Genomic DNA, 16,561 nt, shown 5'->3' on the forward strand with positions numbered 1-16,561 from the left:
AGGAGGAAGCAGGCTCCCTGCTGAGCAGAGAGCCTGATGCGGGGCTCGATCCCAGGACCCTGAGACCATGACCTGAGCCGAAGGCAGAGGCTTAACCCACTGAGCCCCCCCAGGCACTCCCGGACTTCCGCATTTTAGACATTGGGGGTGGGGTGGGGGTTCGGTTCTGGGACTGCCCACACAAATCCATTTCCTGAACCGCATCTCTTCTGGATTCTTCTCTGAGCTCTGCCTCCATCATCAGTTTGACCTGGTCACTCCCGTTCTCGTTGCTTCCCCTGCTGGCCTCACTGACCCCTGGAGCTCGTGCCGTTGGGGGGCCTGCTTTTCCCCATGCATGTCTCTCTTGCACACACTCACTAGGACCCCATCCCCGAGGAGGCCAAAGGCCAGATACATAATTTATGATCCAAATGGCAGAGTCCTCTGTCGAGGTTCATTTTGTTTTAAAAGGCTTCTCTTGTAGATAGTAACTGTTCACTTCCCAGGTGTTCGTAAGCTGACGGCCTTTACAATGCCAGTGTTTGACTGCACAGAATCTTCTGGTGCAGAAACCTCCGTTGTACTCTACAGACTGAGCATTATTTCTTCTGTTGGTGCATTGGTGCGGCCGGCTGTCATGAACGTCACTGTCTAGATCACAGTGAAATGTACCATTTACATTTTAGGGTAAAAATATACAGGGCAGACATTCGTCTTGGGGACCTTCCAGTAAGGGCAGACCTGTTCTGCCCATCGTCCGCTCTGAGTCTTCTGGTGGCAGGGACGAGATAGATTCATGAGAAACAGGGGCACCATTGGCTGTGTTCTCAATTCCCCAAGGTGACTTGCCAGACTCATCCTATTTTAATTATTATCTGTTTCATTTGACGACAGAACAAGCAGCCATCACATGCTTGACATCAAGCAGGTGCCAACACATCTAGAACAATGATGTCTGTCACTCGATTCAATACAATGGCCACATTCACAGTTCCCAGAGCAACTAGGATCTTATTCCAATATCCTGAGACCTCCAGGCTCACAGTAAAGCCTTAAGGGCTGCCAACGAGGCAGCTTCTGGGGTGGTCTTTATCTCTGGAATTTCTTACCCTCCTTGCATTAAATTCCTACGAATTCCGGAGCCGGCTGGAAGTTGTACGGATGTCAAAGCTACATTGAAGAGAGAATTGGTAAAACAATAGCTCAATAACTGGACAGATGTCAGATGTTCTGCCTTATTTTTTGTGAGGTCCCACACCACTTCCTATCTTCACGTAAGGGCAGGAAATGAAAAGTGTGATTTATAAGAAACTCGAATACTTGCAGCTTTGAAAAAATTGTCAAAGAGGATGAGACTGGGAGACAGAAGTCTTGCCCATATCCAAGGGAATACAAGAGTATGGATTTGCAGTTGCTGCTTTCTATTATATTTTAACACTCAGCACTCAAAACGTGCCTTTTCCCGACGCTGATGTATGAAGGCGGGAATCTGGAAACCCCTACTGCCAGACATTGGGATTGTTCTCAAAAGGTGTTTTGGTCACCTTTATAATTGCAATCATGAACACAAATACGGTTGTAAAGATCGGCATGGTAATAAAAAGAATAACCAACATTCAGTGAAAGCAAAGTGTGTGCCAGGCACTGTGCATGTACTCAGAGTGAACTCTTGAGGTAAGTGCATTTTTCATCTCCATTTTTATAAGAGAAAATCGCTATTTGGTCGGGTTGGGAAAATGCCTCCAAGTCATAAAGCTGGAAGTCGCTGGGCTGCAAAGATGGTGGTCTCACTTCTGGAGTAGTGACCAAATGAGGAAGCGAGTTCCGCGTCTTTTGTTTGTTCTGCCGGACGCTACCCTCAGTGTCTCTATCTTTCCCAGAGTCTCTTAGAACTCAAGCTGATTTGGGCCAATGGAGATCGACCAAGGATGAGGGCAGGGGGAAAAGTAAGCTTGGGGTGCTTCCTTCCTTCCCGCAGGGACACTGAGTTCATTAGCACCTTGAGGAAGGGAACCCCTCCCACTAGGCCAGTATCCCAGAAGGCTTTCTCTCTCTCTGGGTGCTGGTACAGGTCCCCACCTGGCCCCTTCTGGCTTGGCTGTAGCAACAGCACCTGGCAGTTGCCAGTGTTGGGGTATAGCCCTATCCCATCTAATTGGGTGCCATTTCTTTCTTGCCAGTAGATCCACAGAGCTTCCCTGAATCATTTTAGCAAAACTGAGAGGAAGGGACAAATTTTCCATGTACCCACCATTTTTCACATCACTAGTGTCCCCATTATTAACACATTAAACAGGATGATACATAGGTTTTTTTTTTTTTTTTTTTTTTTAACCAAGGATGTACTTCCATTGATAGGTAATCATCTCCCCAAGTCTTCCTTTGCATCTGATTCACTCTTGGTGTAGCACATTCTGGGGGTTTGGACATGTGTATGACCTGTATCTGTCATGGTAGCATGTGCCATATTTTCACTGCTTTAAAAACCTCCCTGCGGCCCATTTCCTCTCCCGCCTTCACGATTACTTACTTTCATTCTCTCCATTGGTTTTGCCACTTGCAGAATGTAACAGAGTTGGAATCACCCAGTAGGACCAGCTTCTTTCACTGTGTGATATGCATTAAGTTTTCTCTATGTCTTCTTAAAGCTTGGTAATGTGTTAATAATAGTTTAGGCCTAAATAATACTCCATTGTCTAAAGGTACTGCACCTAATTTAGTCACTGAAATACTACTTATTTATCTATGGAAGGACGTAATGTTTGTTTCCAGATGTTGGCCATTATAAATAAAACTGTTGGAACATCTAAGTGAGGTTTGCATGGACTTAAGTCTTCAACTTCTTTGGGTGAATTGCAAGGAGCAGGATGGCCATCCTCTGGGAAGCCTACATTTAATTTTGTAAACCACCCAACTGTCTTCTGGAGTGGCTGTAACTACAAGCAAGGCGTGACACTCCTTCCTGCTCCATTTTCTTACCAACATTTGGTGCTGTCACTGCTCTAGGTGTTGGCCGTTCTGATGGACCTGTAGTGGTGTCTCACTGCTGTTTGAATTTGCACTCCCTGACGACATAAGATGTGGAGCACCTTTTCCTCTGCTTATTTGTCATCTGTGTATCTTCTTTGGTGAGGTGTCTGTTGAGGTCTTCCGTCCCTTATAACATTGGGTGGCCAGTTTCCTTCCTGCTGAGTTTTAAGAGTTCTTTGTATATGTGGATGTGCCTTTGTCAGATATGTCTTTTGCAAATATTTATTCCTAGACTTTAGAGATGTTATCTGAGCATTTTTTTTAAAGATTTTATTATTTATTTGACAGAGAGAGAGATCACAAGTAGGCAGAGAGGCAGGCAGAGAGAGAGAGGGGGAAGCAGACTCCGCAGACTCCCCACCAAGCGGAGAGCCGGACATGGGGCTCGATCCCAGGACCCTGGGATCATGACCTGAGCCGAAGGCAGAGGATTTAACCCACTGAGCCACCCAGGCACCCCTATCTGAGCATTTTTAAGATAAAAAAACCACAGCAAATAAAATGACAACCACAGCAAATAAAATGACAATTGACTTCTCTGGAGTAGTTTAGATGACTCAATCTATGATGGCCTGTTATTACTAAAAATAAACAAATTCATTTGGGGAAATGGGTTTTTCACTGATCTCCTGATACCTTCCCTAAGCTGTTGACAGCCCTAAACAGACATTATAAAATTCACATCTGTATTCGTACAGAATTAGGAAACTCAGAGCACATTCTACCAAATACAGTGGCTGAGACAGTGTTTTATCCAGCTTCCCAGGGAATGCTGCTCCAGTGGGAACACAACTGGGGGATGGGCGGTGGAGATTGACACTGGGGAGCCATGCGTTTAATAAATGGCAGGACATAAGGAGATCTGCTTTCAGTGAAGAAGGTGTGAACATCAAACTCAATCAAGAGCTTCTCAAGTGTGCTCCAGCTCACGTGGGAGAGATACAGTGGTACCTAAGGAATGTGCAAGTTTTGCTTGAAATATGCAGCGGGAATTAGGTTCTGCTCTCCATTTCCTGGTCTACCTCACAGAATCATCACAACGCTAGTTTTGCCTCTGGCTAAGGGTAATTCAACAGTTATCAACATTTATCCCATACTGCGTCAGTCAAGGTCACAGTCATAATACAATTCAGAACATGTAGGGAATGTATTATTATAAAAACCTACTTCTCAGTCAATCACCGAGTTGGCGCTCTTGACTGGTCGGTAGATCCCCTCTAGGTCGTCCTTCAGGGACCCAGGCTCGTTCCACTGAAGGCACTGCTGGTTTTCTCAAGGTCACAGCCCACACTGTCTCTGTTCCAGCCAGTTGGAAGGGAAGAGGCGGAGAACTCCGCATGGCAAGCGTTGGGATGCCAGGCCTGTAAGGAGCACACAGCACTCCCACTCGCACTGCATTCTCTAAACTGTAGCCACGTGACCACAGCTCATTCCCATGGGAGAAGGAAAACAAGACGGAGCTCTGTGCTCGCTGAGAAGGGCATCTTCTGACTCACATGTCCACAAGGAGCTCATGGGCAAGAAGAGATTTCTGTTTCTTTTCCTTTCATTCTCTCCTTCCCTTGTCAGCTTCCATCGAGGAAAACATGCAAATTATGTCCTGCAAAAACTGAATGTCAAATACTTCCCCTTTATTCTTAAATATGCTGAAAGCCAAATTGCTAGGTGTATGCATGAAACCATCAGAGTTGATTATGTCTGCTGAGAACAATGACCTCCTCCTCCCTCCAAAACAAGACTCCCTACGTGTGAACCGCAGAACCCCGGGGGTGTTCAGAAAAATGATCAAAATGTCCATTAACCCACATGAAATCAAAGTAAGCCTTGTCTGAAGATTCTATACCTAACATTTTCATGTATTCGTGTCCCATTTTTTTCCAGAAATACTAGTACAACCTAGTTAATGTCTTGCTGAATTTATGGCAGTTTTTGTCACCATACAATTACTTTTTCTTTTATTTTAGAATGAAGTCTTATATCACAATGCTTGGGCGTCGTGTTATTCAGGATGATTGCCAGCTGTCATTGTTACTGAGGCTAAAACCACAGACTGTTTCAAGACATGAGTTAATAATTCAGATTTTTAAAAAGTCAGTCAAATTATTTCTCAGCACTAAAATCTTACAAATTCTCAGAACAACATTTTTTTCCCTCCAGTATTATTTTTCATGTGAAGAATTGAAAGGCACAAAACCTGTATCCATTTAGGAGACATCCAAGGTCCTGAGCGAGGAGTATCAAGACCAGTGACGGTGACAGATTTGCCCTCTGGCCAGGTGTCTTCGGGGAGTCTTCTTCTCCGTTCGTCACTGGCCATGCCTGTTAGCACTTTGATAAGTGTCGGGACTCCTGATGCTGTGTTGTGCGTCCAGCTTCCGAGGACCCCCTCCCACTGACCCTCAACGAACAAAGTCATCTTATGATCTGATACTCATGAGCCCACCTGTTGTGGACACGGTACCCACTTCACCGACTGGCGGGTCTGCTCCACGCGTGTGTGTTGGTATTCCCTCCATGTCATTGGCTCGGTATAAAAATACGGCCTCGTTGAAGCCACACCCTGAGGAGCCACTGTTACCTCTCTGAGAGCCACGGGAGTCCAGAAAGATACAGGGCTTCCGACCTTCCCTCTGGCAGCTAGATTTCCCGTGGGGCTGGGAAATTAGAATCTGGCCATGATGACAGGAGACATGGAAGAGATTCCCCAAAGGTCAAGATTTTTCAAAAATGTCTTTTTGCATTTGTCCTAAAGGCAGATAAAGACGACATACTCTGTCCTGTCAATAAATACAGCCTCAGCGTTTTTGTCTTTATGATAATGGACCAGTCAACGAAGGCCGATCACAAGAGGTTAGGGTGCGGTGAAAGGAACTAAGAAGAAACATTCCAAGGTGCTCGATGCCAGGGACTGGCCCCTGCTTCTCCCTGGCAGCACAGACCCTTCTCACGACAGAGCTACGATGCTCCTAGCAGGTGACAGCTTTCAAACAAGAGAGCACCGCAAGCAGCAAATGAACAATTAGCTTGCTTGTCATCTAGCGCCGCTCCGTCGCTGCATGGTGACCTCGAGCCCTCCGTCAGAACAGATACTCACAACTGACTCCCGACTGGCGTTAGACAGTATAATTGGTACTAATAAGCCACTTTTTAAGTAAAGATTTTATTTATTTATTCGACAGAGAGGTAGAGAGCACAAGTAGGCAGAGCAGCAGGCAGGGGTAGGCAGAGCAGCAGACCTCCCGACAAACAGGGCGCCCGACGTGGGACTCGATCCCAGAACCCGGGGATCATAACCTGAACTGAAAACAGATGCCCAACGTACTGAGCCGCCCAGGTGCCTGTATTAAGCCACTTTTTAGATAAGCTTCAGAGTAAAGTATGTTTTAAAAATCACAAAACATGTCTCATGATCACTGGACATGAACTTCCTCAAAAGGGTTTAAGATCTTAAAAGCCTTCCAAGCCAACTCCTTCGGCAGCCCCTGGCTGCCCATACCATGGAGTTGTTTGCCCGAATCCCAGTGAATTACTCCGACCTTGCAAGCTGTTCTCTTGCTTGAGTGGAAACGAGAAATGCAACATCATCAAGTACAGTTTGTAACAACTGAAGACTAAGAAGCCATAGCAGCTCACACCCTTGCGGCATTGCCTCTTAAAATGTATTACAGACACTTTTCTGAGTCCTGGGCTCCCCTTTGAGTCTGCAGATAGATTCTGGGGGGAAAAAAAAAGGCCGCCATCATGGTTGTCACCGTTAATTAGTGTCTCCTGAGGGCTGCTCCCTGCCTGTGGCTCCCGCCATTCCCTGCCACAGGCTCCAGGGACTTGCGGACAAGCCTCTTTGCCCAGTGTGGCTCTTGGCTCTGCTATTTCATGGCTTTCTCGAGAAGGACTCATCAGCGTTTCTCCGTAGGAGCGAAAGTCAATTCTACATGCAGCGAGCACTTCAGCTCAGCTAATCTTGGAGGGATGAAACCTCAGCTGGACACGGCATCTTAAAAAACAAAACAAAACAAAACAAAAAAACGCACAAAAAAAGCCAAAACCAAACCAAACAAGAAACCCAACTGTGAGATGAGCCATCCGGCAGCTTCTAAATTACAAGCCGTACCTCTCCTGAGCTATCTTTATAGATCTGTTTCCATCCAATGTCATTTTACACACTCCTTATTATTTCTTTTCCCTTTCTCAACGATTGTGCTGTAACTCATGAGAAAATGACTTTCTGAGGAACTGACAGGCAAGTCTTTTCAGACCCGGCAGAGAGTTTTTAAAATTTATGGTCATAATTATTGGAATTCTTTCCGAGGGTTTTTGTAGACTCAGATGCCCGCTGATGTGCCAAATGGAACTGTATGTTTTATGAGAGGTATTTGAAGGGTATCTCCTGTTTTGTTCCCTCCACTCCATTTCTCCTCCTCCTGGTGAATAAGATCCAGCCCAGAGGTGTGTGTGGGATGTGTGCAGCCTGCTGTGACCTTCCCGGGACCTTTCCAGCTGCCCTGGGGAGAGAGGAAGCGGGGGTTCACACCTGAGGTGGGGGAGCAGGGGGCTGCGGTCCTTCCTGAAGGCGAAGTCAGCCTGGAGACAGAGGTTTCGGTGAGAGCCTGGGGCTCTGGACCTTTATGCCTGTCGGGATGTGGGAATCTTCCTTGCTCTCTGTAATAGCAGGTGATAATGCCCCCTTTAATTTAAGAGCATCTGCGCTGGGTGCCCAACTTCCATTTGTCCCTACCAACTAGAGAACCCAGTGCCGGCCTGGGATGGAAGACCCCACCCAGGTCTTTGGGGTGCTCGGTCCCTCTAGTTTCCCTATTTCCACCTGATGAGTGATTATTAGAGGTAGATCACGGCCCCCAGAAATCAAGTCCCTGCTGCATGTTGGCCATGGGGTCCTACAGGCCACCTGCCTCCCCATGGCCCGAATCTTGTGGCTATCCTGTGAGGAAGACATCGGCATACCTCTCCCCCACTTTCCAGAGGCGCGGACAGGGCCAGCGGTACATCTAGAAGGTTGCCCACACCGACCGAGGCAGCCAGGTGCCACAGCCCACGTTCTTAATTCCGCTCCCTGGCTCAGTTTGGAAACCTCATCCCTGGGTACGTGCTTGGGGTGGAAAGGAGGGGCCCAGAGGTCATGCGCAGCCCCTCACTTGTCTTCATGGGATGTGTCCTCCGCTCCGGCTGAGACCGAACCGCGGTCCGCACCGGCACACCTGATCTATCCCTACACCTTGCTTCTTCACGGGACAGAATCTGAAACCTCTCCCTGGGTTCAACCTGGAAAACAAAATCCCATGTTCAGAACTTCAGAGCCACTGCAGTTTTTTTCTGTTTTATTTATTTGTTTATTTGCAGAGACCTACATACAGAATTCACAATGCTATCTTGCAGAATGAAAGGCTTGTAAGCTCCTGTACACTCCATTCCACCAGGAACCGACATCAAGAAGCGCCTTCCCCCAAAGCCCTCAGAACTTCCAAAACGCTAAAAGGCCCGGTGTTATTCACGACATAACGTTCACTTTCTCTACGTTCCTGATACAGAGGAACGAGGACTTCGTGAATGAGAGCCTTTGTTCATAGACTTTAGATTTTTCTTTTTAATTTCTGGGCTCTTGGTTTTGAATCCAGAGTCAGGAATTAGCTTTGCCCAATGGTTAGACTGCTGGCGTGGTCTTCATTAGCTGTGTGGCCCTCGCAAAATTCTTTAACCTCTCTGAGCTCGTGTTTCCTCAGCCATAAGACGCAGCTAAAACAGCATCGCACTATATGGTTGTTGTGGGGATTAAGGGGTGATGTGAACGCAGCGTAACCAGCATCAGTGTGTTAGGGTAGATCGAAACCACCGCCGTTATTCGTATCGTTGGTTCTGTGGATTTATGCCGGAGACCCTCAGCCCTGGGCTCAACCGTGCTCCTCTGTACACGCAGACATTTCTTTGCCGATCACAGCTGAGCACAGTGCTCGTCACATGGCCATGTGTGAGTTAGGGGACAGCGCAGGAGTGACAGATGGTTTGCTTTGCCTCTGAGCTGTCAGGGAGATCGTGAGATGGAAAGGGACCACATACGCTGTTTAGGGTCTGCAAGCTAGTCCCAAGAAGGATCGAGGGCTGCTCCTGGAGTATTTTGGGGGGGCTTACCTGCTCCTGGGAGGCTCACCTGTGCCTGGGTGGGGCTCGGCTCGTTTTCTCCCAGGTGGGGCTCACCTCCTCCCAGAGCTTTCTCCCAGAGGGGCAGAATGGACAGCACATGGAGTTGTCAAAGGAGGGCCAGCATTTGGTCATCCAAGACGTTCCCACTGCCCACTCCTTCTGTATTGTCAACTAACCGCTTTCAGCTCAGGAGCCAAGCCAGGGGAATCGGGAGCAGCTCATGGTCTGCAGAAGTTGGCCAGGAGGGAGCCACAGGGTCTCAGAGAGAGCAAGGAGAGCATGTGGAGGACTTAGGCCAATGATTTTGAAGATCTGGGTGAAGCGGTTGTAGTTTTCAGCAAACAATACAGTCAAAAATAACCCAAGCAGTAAAATATCTTCAGAGAAATGGTGGACATAGTCCAGGGACTCCCCAGAAGACCCATCATGTCCATGAAAAGAGTGAGAGCTGTGCCCTCCAGAGGGAAGAGCTGCGTCCTGAGGAAGCCCGTTGACCAAATTTGCCGGATGAGGGTCACTAATCTGTCACGTGAGACAACGGTGCCACCTCATCTGAGCATCTCAAAACCACATACATACATGGAGAGCACAGTGGCGTTTCCAAGGGGGTACACGCCATCTGGTGCTTCTCCCCACACTGAGGAATTTAATGTAATTCTCATTAAAATTCCAAGAATATTTTTATGGAACCTGACAAGCTCATTTTAAAGTTCGCATGAAGGGAAAATATAGAAGATGAGCTAAATAAATGATGGGGAGAAAACGAGGGGTACTCGCTCAGCAGATACCACACACATCGTGAAATATATGAAGAAATGAAAGCGTAAAAACCCAGATAAGAATCAATGAATAATTCAGGGAACCAAATAGAGAATTCACACACACACAGCGCGCACATACACGCACACACGCATGCACACACACGCACACGCACGCACAGTATATATATATATATATATATATATATATATATATATATATATGCATATTTGGGCATCACAGTGGTTCAGTGCGGGGCTGAATGTGTGGAAAGGAGTGAAAGTGTGCCCATGTCACCCAGTATTAGTCACTCTTAACGGAGACGATGATCCTGGGGGACAGTAGAGGCACGTCTTCATGTGCTTCTGAGTTTCTGAATCTTTCACACTGTTCATGTTAAACAAAGTAAACATAATTTTATTTAAGTAAAGAGTGAGTTGATGTGGGACTAGCGGAAGAAGGGCAACTGGGGACATGCAAGGCATGTGAGCCACGGGCAAGGCTGGAGAGACGAAGGGAAGGTCTGCTTTTACCAAGTGTTAGGAGGAAACTGGGGAGGGCTGTTTTGAACATACGTTCACAGGAGAAGAGCAGATGTTCGAGGTTGTGGTGGTGAGCACATTGCTGCTGGGGTGGGGAGGGATCATCGTTCTTTTTCTCAAATGCAGGACATAAAGTTCCTCTATGAAAAAGGTCCTCCCTTGCGGAAATACCCCTCACCTCCCTTCCTCCTGCTGGAGGTGCACGCGTGAGCGCGCCCCCTTCGGGCCTTCCTGACTCCATTTTAAATGAGATTGTCTTTGTTTTCACGATGCCAAGAAATGTTTTTTAGTGAGTTATATAATTTAAAAAAATGTTTAAGCTGCCTTAGGTTTTGCGTATTTTCTGCTCTATTCATTTGTTTTGCTGTTCCCATCATTTTGTAAAATGGAGGAAAGGATTTTAAGGGCACAGGCTTTCCCTAGACTGGCTGGAATCCCGTGTACCCCAGTTGCTAGCACGGGGTCCTGATATAATCCTGATTTCTTCTCTCTCTGCCTCAGTCTCCTCTGTAAAACGGGACGACAATACTGTCCGCGGCTCCCAGGAAGGTTCATCGAGGGGAGATACGCCACGTGCTTAGCTTAGATTGTGGGTGAAGCCCAGTGAGTTGCTGGGATGATCCACGCAAGGGTCAAAGTTCGCAGGGTGGGGTCCAAAGAAGCATTTACGGTTGGAAAGTGATTTCTAAAGCAATGGGAGACACTGAAATATCTGTGTGCAGTGAAGCCGGCCATCAGGTTTGTCCTTCTAAAAGGTGCCCCGGGCAGATTACAGTCTTGCCATGTTGTTTATGCCATTTCATAGTTTAATTCTGTGTTCCATAATTAACTCAATTGTGTATCATCTGACAGAAACCTTAGTTAATGGACAATACGGGCACTGACGTGTAAACGAATACACATTTTTGAAAGCCTGTTAAGTACAACTGTGGCCATTTTCGCTTCCAAGAATGCGCTTTGTGACTCACTCAGTCCGTTCCGAGGGGCTGAGTTCTGAAGTCCGTCCAAGTGCTGCACGTGGTCCCCGGCCATCAGCAGGGACAGGACCTGCACTCTGTGCCTTAGCTGTGGGCAAAGAACCAGGCAGCCCAGGAAAGTCCCAGGGATCCCAGTCTGTGATACTCAGCCTTGAAACTGTGTATCTACTTTGCTCTTTGTTATTCTGCTTTTTACTTTGTTACTTTTATTACCCAGTTGATTAGCTTAGGAAGCAACTTATTCAAACATGCCAACTACATGTGCATAAATATTTAATTTAGATATGCAAGCACAGACATAGGCGTCTGAAGAGATATTATAATAAGTTGTAATGAAATTGCTTTTCAGTATCAGAAAGCTTTGAAGAACGATGCATTCAGGGTTTTGGACAATAAATAATTTCAAATCACGTGTACTGTTGGCCCCTGTAAATAGCATCAAAGCTTTAAAGAGGCAACATTACAACCTGTCCCATTTTCACTTAATTCTAAATAAACACGTGGACGTCTCATGACGCAGAGGGTATTATACAAGACTGTTTGCTCCAAGTGACTTTTGTTCCCTCAGCCTTTGACATTTTAATCTTTCCAAAACATTTGTGGGATAGGCACAGGAAAACAACTCCCTTTTATGATCCTAGGGAGAGAGAAAAATGTCCTGAACAAAATCTTGATGTAATGGGTGTTTGCACACGGAAGGTAAACATACGGATGCTACCGTTACTACCGAACGGAGACAAGGGACAGAACCGGCGGGAGTGCTCTGCTCACAGTACTGATGCTAAGGTAAGGGAAAGGCAGAGCGTTCTGTTCAATGCTCCGAAACACACTTACCAGTTGTTTTTAAGAGAAGTCAATGGAATGTAAGGCGTATAATTCATCCATTTATTTTAGATGACTCCATGTGCAATCTTGAATCAGTATTAGAAATGTTTTTTCAAGACTCAAAGCTCTGCTTTTGTGAGATAAATCACGGTCTTACGTGTGAAATCTTCACGTGGGTTTCTGGTTACGTAGAGTCCTGGAAAAAAAGAGTTGCTTTTGCCTGGGCAACAATACAGATGCGGCCTTAGTTCAAATTTGGGGAAATTGAAGGCAATCAAGTGATGTGCCCAACAGTGGGCTGTGTTCTGTCCTTGGAGCTTCCCCACCCTGCGAAGCGCCAACCCTTTGTGTGCAGGAAACACGGTTGATCATCGGTTGATCGGGTGATTTTGAAAGGGTTCATGGTCATTTCTGACTATTTGTATTATTAGTCTTAGTATTAAGGCACCTTACTCAGAGATATTTAAACAGCCCATGGAATGTTTGTTCATTGATGTGTAATATGTAGAATTCCAAAGAAAAACCCAGAAGATGACCACCGCAGGGGTCCTCACTCCCCATTTCTGCTTCTGCTTCCACGAGCCCTGGGGAGAGGAGTCATTTCCGCCACCATGTGGCAGGTGTGCCTGTGTGTAGACTTTGGGTCACAGTGTCGGTGGGTCGTCCTGTGAGCCCCCGGGAACAGAGGAGCCTGGGATCCTACTGAGTGGCTCCTACAAGCCTGTCCGTCATCTGTTTCTTGTCTACCAGGAGGCTGGCTGGAAGCAGGTTCTCATGGCTGAGGGTCCAGCTGTGTGCCCTGCCACCCTTGGGTGATGTCTGGGACCGTTTGTGATGCTCTGATCCCTTTTGGTTCCTTGTCACCCTGAGCATGGGCTGGGGTGGCAGTTCCTTATCCTCCCCGGCTTCCACTGCCCATATAAGTAATAAACCAAAGCTGAGGACGGCTTCCTCGACTCTTTTTAACTATGTTACTTTGTAACTTGTATTCTCATTACTTATTTCTGTTTCTTTCTCTGTAAACAAAAAAATGGTTTTTTTGTTAAAAAAAAAAATTTATTCTATTGAATAATTCTATTGCCACATATCTTGCAAGACTTAATATGCTTTATTTTCTTTATGATTGTTTTCCAAATGTGGATTTCTTCCTCGACTTTACTGTTACTTATATATTTAAAACATTTCCAAACATTTTTTCATTCACTCTTTGTGGGATTGCTATCCACTTACCTTACACGATGATCAGAGACTATAGTTTGCAAGGTGGATATTTCCTTCGTTTGACTTGATTGGGATCTTTGTGTTCTAGAGGGTTCGATTCCTTCTGTGTTTCATGGTACTGGAAACACGCCCATATTTAATTCAGAAGCTCTGTCTTCAAACTTGCTCACACTGATCCAACTCATGGGCTGACGATCAAGTTTTCCCAGCCCTCTTACTGCGGTGTTCACGTCAATCTCCTCTTGGCTCTTGACCCTGAAGAGTCATGAGTGTGTGGTTCTACTGCGTGCAATGTTTGCCATGATCCCTTGCCCCTCTTGTCTCGTTTAACAGGCCCTGCCTCAAGTCCAAACTTGCCAGACAGTATCCATAGCCTACTTCTTCGTTTTCTGTGATGTGCTTGTGCGTCCTTTACTTCGGACGATGTTAACTATCAGCGAGAAACCGCGTGCGTCTGGCTGTTGGGTGCTTCACCTGCCGTGGTAACTGGGTTCGCTTCGCCTGCATATATGCGCTCACGCACAGTGAGACACCAGGGAAAAGCTGCACAGCTGTGACTTGTTAGCGCCTCTTGTCCCTTATTGTTAGTCTGGCATCTTTTTGGCATCCTGAATCTTTCCCTTCTGTCCCAAGAAGTCTCCTTCCTCATGCAGAAGACCCTGATGACCACCCAGTATCTTTCTTCCAGATTTTCCCCTTGTGACACACACATATGATATGGGCGTTCACCCCATCTGCCTCTGGGTCTGAGTGTGTGTGTGTCTGAGTCTGAGTCCGTGTCTGAGTCTGTGTCTGAGTCTGAGTCTGTGTCTGGGTCTGGGTCTAATTCTGATTTTGAGTCTGTGTCTGAGTCTGAGTCTGTGTCTGAGTCTGTGTCTGAGTCTGAGTCTGTGTCCGTGTCTGTGTCTGTATTTGAGTCGGAGTCTGACTGCTTGTCTGGGTCTGAGTCCATGTCTGTGTTTGCACCCCTGACCCCCCATCTCGCTACATCACTATCTGTCTCATCCTCTGCATGTCATCGGCTCCCCTGAATTCCACATTCTCATAGTTTTCCCTCCTTAATTTCGGAAGTTCTTGGGAGAATTATATAGTTTTTAAAATTCATAAAAATCATATTCACTTTTTTCCAGTTGTTTTTAACTGGAGGATTCCTTAGAATAATCTAGTCTACCATCATAGGAATCTAGAATCTCTATTTTAGAGTTTATCTTCATTCTATGTTAATTTTTATAAAACTGACATGTTTATGAAGACAAATCTTTTTAGCCTTTCACATTCTCATTTCCTATTTTGTGTCCCATAACATTATACCACTTTTTTTTTTAAAGATTTTATTTATTTATTTGGCAGACAGAGATCACAAGTAGGCAGAGAGGCAGGCATAGAGAGAGAGAGGAGGAAGCAGGCTCCTTGCAGAGCAGAGAGCCCAATGCGGGACTTGAACCCAGGACCCTGAGATCATGATCTGAGCCGAAGGCAGAGGCTTAACCCACTGAGCCACCTAGGCGCCCTTTTTTTTTTTTTTTTTAATACACAGGCCTCATGGCGTTCCTGTTAAATGTATTCTTACATACTTTAAAGATTTTGTTTATTATTTGTTATAATTATTATTATTTATTAGAAAAAAAAAAGCCCTCATGGTTTTCATATATGTCCAGCCAGTTCACAAACTTCCTAACCTTGGCCTGGGTGTCCTGGCTCGTCGGGGAGGCCCTTCTGCCACCAGCAGAGAAAGGACCTCAGCTCTGATACTCCTGGGCCTGCTCTGTAAAGTGCCATTACCTTCAGAACTGCTCCGACAAGGTTGAAGGCTAAGGGGCTCAGAGCATGTACGTCAGTTGTCCTATGGTTCTGTCTCTGGGTTTTTACTTGATGTGGGCATATAATGTATGTCATTGTGGTACGGGTCGTGTTCTCTTCTCAGGGCTGCTAGTGTGCTCGGGATTTTCAGAGGCGCATTCCTACTTATTTCCCGCACTACATCGGGGACCAGAGTCACACCAACCTTGCAGAATAAACCTGGAGCTTTCCTGCCTTGCCTGTGTCGCATCCACAGGGTGAATGGACGCAGCATGGCCCCCGTGGTCCATCCCTTCGTGAAGTGTCGCTCTCTCTCCTCTCTCTCCTCTATGAGAACTGACCTTTTGTCTTGAGTCGAGTTGGGTGTTTTGAGGTTCTCTAGGACAGTCACTTCTTTCCTCGAAGTAGCTGAACGTGTCTCCTCACGCTGCCTGCAGATTTCAGTGAAGGCTCCGCGGCCGGCATTCAAGGTCGGGCTCCCAGCGTCATCCCTCATCTTGCACACTCTTTGCCAACTTTCCTTGGTCTTAGTCGGGCACGCGTGGAGTTCACCTTTCCCACCTGACTTTATAATTCATCTTCTTTTTATAGATGCGATCTTCCTATTTTCCAATTCCGATGTGTCATGCCTTTGGTCTCTAATATGTCCTGCGGCCTTAGGCTTCCTCTTCGTCTTCCTTTTGCTACTTGCCCTCCCTTGGCTATTTTGGAGCTGTTTTATGTATGAACATGTGTACATGTGGGTCTATCTGTTAGTAATGTGGAAGTCATAGATTCTGTTTTTGGGTTTTGTAGTGGTTCTTTTTATAATTCTTTATATCACACTTAGCCCTTCGTTTCTGAATTTAGCGTTCTTGCAAAGCATCTGTTGGCTATTATGACTAAGAGAAAATCACCACTCTCCCACTTCCTCTCTTCTTCCCTCCACCTCCAGACTTTTCTTGGTTTTATTCTTATTTTTAGTCCTTCTGGTGGTTCCCCTCATAGCTCCAAGAGGAGCTCAGAGGCTTCTCTTCTTGGCTTACCCACTCCTGCCGTGACAAGGAGGAAGTCAGCCTTCCTTTGTCTTCTTCCTGCCCCGATTCTTATTGGTTTTAGAGTTGATTTTACTTTCCTGAGGTTCACAAGATGTGCCTCCGGGCCCCAGGTTGCCAGGGGAAACTTCTCATTTTCTGGTCCCCTGTCTTCCTCTTGCTACCACCCCTGTTCCTGGCACTCCCCTCCTCCCCTGCATCTCCACACTGAAGCGTGTTTTGCGAACAGGCAGGG

Source organism: Enhydra lutris, unplaced genomic scaffold (genome assembly GCF_002288905.1).
Source record: "Enhydra lutris kenyoni isolate GAN:26980312 unplaced genomic scaffold, ASM228890v2 scaffoldscaffold33, whole genome shotgun sequence".
NCBI classification, from domain to species: domain Eukaryota; kingdom Metazoa; phylum Chordata; class Mammalia; order Carnivora; family Mustelidae; genus Enhydra; species Enhydra lutris.